Source organism: Adiantum capillus-veneris, chromosome 24 (assembly GCF_014529385.1).
Source record: "Adiantum capillus-veneris isolate H3 chromosome 24, ASM1452938v2, whole genome shotgun sequence".
In the NCBI taxonomy this organism is placed as follows: Eukaryota; Viridiplantae; Streptophyta; class Polypodiopsida; order Polypodiales; family Pteridaceae; genus Adiantum; species Adiantum capillus-veneris.
Window position 1 is genome coordinate 87,066,426 of NC_140954.1, and position 6,074 is coordinate 87,072,499.

The 6,074-nt window shown below is 40.6% G+C and overlaps 1 pseudogene; it reads right to left on the reverse strand.

The window, feature by feature from the left end:
• Positions 1–3,869: 3,869 nt before the first annotated feature.
• LOC147426713 (uncharacterized) lies at positions 3,870–4,616 on the reverse strand (annotated as a pseudogene).
• Between the last annotated feature and the right edge of the window lie 1,458 nt (positions 4,617–6,074).

Below are 6,074 nucleotides of genomic sequence, written 5' to 3' on the forward strand. Positions count from 1 at the left end.
ATCTCTTTCTCTCTCTCTCTCTCTCTCTCTCTCCCTCCATCCTCCACACAGAGCAACGCTCCTTCTCCTGGATTCTATGTAGATCTTGCAAAAGCAAGGCTCTCTCTCTCTCTCCCCTCTATTGGACTCAGCAACAGAGAGTTCTTCTCTCTCTCTCTCCTCATTGTCAACAGGGCAAAGCCCTCTCTCTCTCTCTTTAATTCTATGCAGCTCGTTCATAGGCTTTTCACTCCCTCCTTGGTCTTGTCAGCCCTTGAGGCAATTTTATATAGGGGGAGGATCTCTCTCTCTCTCTCTCTCTCTATCTCTCTCTTTGATTTGCTACACAGTGCCTGCAAGAGCAAGTCTCTCTCTCTCCCCTTCCTCGGATCTTCAGCCAGAGCCCCTCTCGCTCTCTTTCTTGCTTTGATTTTATACAGGGAAAATTAAATCTCTCTTTCTCTCACTCTAGACAATCCTTAGGCAAGCTTCTCTCTCCCTCCTCAATTTGCAACATAGAAGACTTCTCTCTCCCTCTTTGAATCAAAGCAAAGAAGATTTCTCTCTCTAACTCAATGGAGAACACACACACACACACACACACACACACACACACACACACACACACACGACTCTCAAAATGCGCACAACTTTCTCTGTATGCAACTGGCCCTTGCAAATGGAACCCCATGCCCCTCTTCTCCCTCGCGAGCATTCACCAACCCAATGCACCCTTTCATTTCTTTTAAACCATGCTACGTTTTAAAAAAAACTCAACCTTAGGCCTTTGTAATTGAGTGAGCATTTGAAATTTGACCAAAATGTGAACGAAAAAATGGTTTGGTGCTTCATGTTTGTCCATCTCATGATGACTTTGCTCATTCACAATCCCACTACAAAACTCCTTTTTCTTGGGCACTCCAAAATAGAAAAATTCTCTCGACCAAGATCAAGTGCGATAGTTTTAGGCAATCATGGCATAGGTGGTGACCAAATGGATTCAAAATAATTCAACACAACAAAAATAAACATGAATATGCAAATAAGTTGCATGCAATTATATAGACATACAAAATAACATCCGCTCCAAAAAAATGCAGCAATGGCTCTTGCAAGGAAAACTAGCCTGCTAGCTAGTGTGAACCCAAAATCTTCCGTTAGACTGGTGCCTTATCCATTGGGCTACAAAATCATAAGCAAATGGAAAGGGTCAATAGTGAGGAAAGTGATATCAAAAAGGTGAATAAGTCTACGAGTCATAGATAAAATAAGGAAATCAAAAGTGGTAGGGTGGGTGGTTTGCAAATTCCTAAGATGACTATGTAACCCCTCTAGTCCCAAACATTAAAAATTCTAAAACATATCCCAAGAGTCATCATGGATGGACTAGGCTGTCACTAAGGAACTATCAAAATTTTTGGTGAAAGATCTAGTAGGGCCATCAAAGCAAGGGAATCTGCAACACGGTTCTCTTGTCGAGGCAAAATGGTAAGGGTGGAAGAGGTAAAATGGGTGAAGAGGTCACATGCTAAAAGGCTATAGTAGTGCATCAAAGGGTGAAGGGTGCAAGCTTGGCCATGAAATTGGTGCATGACAAGCTATGAATCTCCAAAAATATGAACATCCATTGCTCCCACAAGAAGTAGTTCTCTCAAACCAATCAAAAGATCTTGATACTCTGCAATATTATTACTCAAATGATCTCCCAAAAGAACTCCCAATAAAAATAGCATCCCCCTTGGGTGGGTATATGACAATACCACAACTTCCAATCTTCTTCTTGCCATGACAAGCTCCATGGAAGTAGAGAGACCAAATAGAAGACTCATCGCAATCATCTACAATAAGGAACAAGATCACATCCAATAAGGTTTAATTTTATCAAAATTGGTTTTTGTGGAAAACCATGTCCCATCCATTTTTGCAAGTTGGGCCTTGTTCCTAGGAAATACCTCACAATACAATAAGGACCGGACCACACATGGCTCAACTTCCTGGGGAACAACTCATGACGTGCATCACATAAGAGAACTAATTGCCATCCTCAAAAGTCATAGGTTTAGCCTTCTTTTCTCTTTGTTTTGTTTAACGCTTCTTTGCTACCTCTTGATGTAAGTAAGCTCTCAATCTCCACTCATCTAGGTGCTCTAATGTTTCCAATCTCTATTTCAAGTTCTCCTCCAAAGGCAAGGAATGTGCATGCATAAACCACAAGGTGGAAAGTTCATGCTCAGTGGGTAGGACACACTCTTGACCATAAACGAGAGAGAAGGGAGTGAAACTGGTTGCCTCCTTAAAAGTAGTGCAATACGCCCACACAAATCCTGGTAGTTTTTTGTCCCAATCCCTCTTATTCACATCCACAATTTTTCTTAAAATAGTTACTAGAGTCTTATTGGTGCTCTCAACTTTCCCATTGCTAGAAGTCTTATAAGGAGTGGTTTTATCATGTCTAATGTTAAAATAAGAAGTGAGATCCTCAAGAACATCATTAAGAAAGTGTGTCCCCCTATCGGATATAAGTTCTATTGGTGCCCCAAAACAACAAATAACATGATCAAGAATGAAGCAGTAGTCCGTGCATCATCACTCCTCACCGCTCTAGCCTCAGACCAATTTGTCAAGTAATCAGTTTTGCAACAATGATGTAAGATTTCCCATGCTTAGATGTAGGTGTGATGGGCCCAACATAGTCAACGCCCCACTTCCCAAATGGTAATGTGGCCATAATAGGATTGTTAGGGTGCAAACAATTCTCAACGCAGGTGGCTCTTTTGCAAATTTCACATGCAATGCAGGAGGTTTGGATTTAAGCTCATAATCAAAAGTTTGAAACCCAACAATCCATTGCATAATACGCTCAGGGGGCTCCAACTTATTCATCATAAGGTTAATGAGTCCATTGTCACATATATAATGTAGTGCTACATAGATAAATATGTGCAAAACTTCCTAGCACTCTCTACGATAGCTAAACAAGCCCGTTCTACCCAAGTATAGAGTGTCTTAACATCTTTAAGATTGCGACTATAATATGCAATGGGATGCAATTTTTTATCATAAAGTTGGGCAATGAAACTAGATAAAACAGAATACGAGCAAGCAAAAAATAAATGAAAGGTTTGGAAGCATCTGGTGGCTTAAGAATAGGAGCCTTAGTAAATACACTTTTAAGGGAAGAAAAAAAGGTCTCTTGAGGTGTCCCCCAAATAAACTTTTGCTCAACCCTCAAAAAGTTATTAAGTGGTAAAATAAGATGAGCCATATCTTTAATAAAATGGCTATAATGCTTAGTAGCCCCAAGAAAGCCTCTAACCTGATGTGATGAACGGTAGTAGGTGTAGAAAATGCAAGGATGGCTTCAACCTTTGTAGGGTCCATAGCTATCCCATGTGCACTAATAAGATGTCCCAATAAAATGCCATAGGAGTCTCCAAACACACATTTACGAGCATTCAATGCAATGGACTTTTCTCGACACTTTTGAAACACATAATGAAGGGCTTTAAGAAAATTTTCTCGAGTGTTCCCCACGCTGATGTCATCCATAAATATTTTGAGAAATTCAATCAGGTCATCATGAAAACTCTCATGCTTGTACTTTTGATAAGTTTCCCTAGCATTGCATAACCCAAATAGCATGACATGATATGCAAATGTCCCAAAGATGGTGGTAAAAGTGGTTTTAAGCTTATCTGCATCAGCTATGGCCATTTGGTTGTATCCTGAGAACCCATCCATAAATCCATAAAACTCCCTCCCAGCTAAAGCATCTAAAATCTGATATAAAAGGCAAAGGTGTAGAAGTGTCCAACTAGGACATGGAGGTCTCTCATTCCAGCTAACATGGTTCATGGGACTAGGGGGTGGTATTGTAGAGCTTCTATTCATCATGTGGTGCATCTTAATATAGCAATTTTCTTCACTATGCCCCTTACCCAAACATATCTCATAAGTGCAGATAACCGTGGGACAATCTTTGGAAGATGGCCAGTTATGCCACAAGCACGACACACAATTCTAGTGGGATTAGGCTCAGAGAAACGAGAGGATGACGCGTCAAAAAGTTCACATCTAGAGTCACTGCTTTCATGTTTTCATTCAACTGGTTCATGTAATTAGTCATCATTTCTTTCAAGTCCCCAATACTAGATGCAGTGCTCTCATAACCATCCCCACCCTTTGTGATGCATGGAAGATGTAGTGGTAGAAGTAGATTGAGGATAAGTCATAAAAGGTGAGGGAGTGTGAGAAATCGGTGTTGGGACATGTGGAGAGGTGGACAAAGAGGAAGTGTTAATAGGGGGTGTAGGAGCTGGGAGCAAAAGAGGCAATGGTGCATCTTGGAGTTGGGGTGGGGTAACATGTGGTAATTGCAGAGGTGGTGTCGATTGTAATTGGGGTACATAAGATGGGGCTAGTAAAGATAAACTAGGAGTGGACATGGATAAAGAGATTGGTGCTAGCCATAGGTGGTGTGATGGAGGTGGCATCGCAACTAGTTATGGTTCATAAGCGCACCTATAGGAACTCTCCAGATTAATAGCATAGATGATAGTAGTATTTAAATATTGTGGAGCTTGAGCCCTCACTAAAATTTGAATACTAGGACGCAATCCCCTAAGAAATGATTCCATGATGGTAAGCAAATCAATGTTAAAAGTGGGAGTATAATGGTCGATAGAATTCTTGAACCTCGTGGCAGATTTCTCAATGATTTCATGAGGATAATTTTGCTTAAAGGAGAGTAATTGCTCAAAAAATGAGAAAAAGCTTAGAGGTTTGCAAAAAGCGGCTAAGAATTTTTGCTCGAAATCAACAAAACTAGGAATAGAATTTACTTGCAGCTTGGAGAACCAATTTGAAGCTTCACCCTTTATTGTGGTGCTAGAATAAATCATTATGTGTCCCTCCTCAACAATGTGCAACGTCAAACAAGCAATTTTAAAATTGTTTACATTAGCTACAGGATCTTCCAAGGGAAACCAATGAAATATTGGGAGTGGGATGAGTAGTGTATCAAGGCGAGCGAGGTTAGCTGCTGGTAACACCAAAGGTTACCGAATTACAAACGGTTGAGCCATGATGGGAATACGTTCAGAAAGTGAGATAATCGACCGACTTTTCCCTAATGGAATTTGTTGTTGTGAAGGAATTGTAGGGCTAGCATGTTCTTGTAATAATTTTTTATTTTCCATTCTATGATATCTTTTAGCTCGCACACTCTCCCTGAGATGTTCTAGCCACTCTTTATCACTGTGCATATGTCCCCTTCCAAGTAGGTTCGTGTCGTAGAACCTCGACTAAGTGAAGGTCCCAACGAGTGTGCCATTGTCTCACAAATATCTCGACAAGCAAGGCAAATATGACAAAGATTTAAAGACTCCCCCAGATACCCAACAACAATAGTATAGAAAGTGCAATACAAACCCCCAAAGCCCAATGAGATAGATAGAGAGAAAAGATAGTGTGCTAGATGTCTGCTGTGCCAGGGAATGCTAGAGTGGCTGGAGTATAGACAAACACTCATGAATGACAAACACAACACGAGCACAAATATGGTGATGATTGATAACAAAATGATGTAGAGAATTCTTACACAAGCCGACACAATGAAATAGGCACAAAAAGGCATTTGAATTATGATGTCTGAGTGTAAACTGCTTTTGTAGATGTAGCTTTAGATGTTTGTTAGCGGGTCACCACGACGGACGTCTGCATTATAGCTCTTTTGTACTAACATAATGTCAATATGCAAGGAAGGGACTCGGGATGGGGCACGGAGATTTGATGAGAGTGTCAACCTCATCAAAGTGAACTCAGAGGGCTACTCATTATACGACAGAAGCAAATCACCACTTCCTAGTCAGTCAATCATTATGCGTCCAATCTCACCGCTCTAGGTCATCACGTCTTTTCGGCATCCAAACAAATCCGGAATGCAATGAAACTTAAGGAGAGGTATCACAACACTTAAGGGCTCAATCCTACGAAGTTCTATCACCATCTGGGAAGGTACATAAATCACGATCCATCACAAAAAATGTGCAAAAAACTAAAACAAAGTACTCGAAAAGGTCCTTTTTAAGCATAGA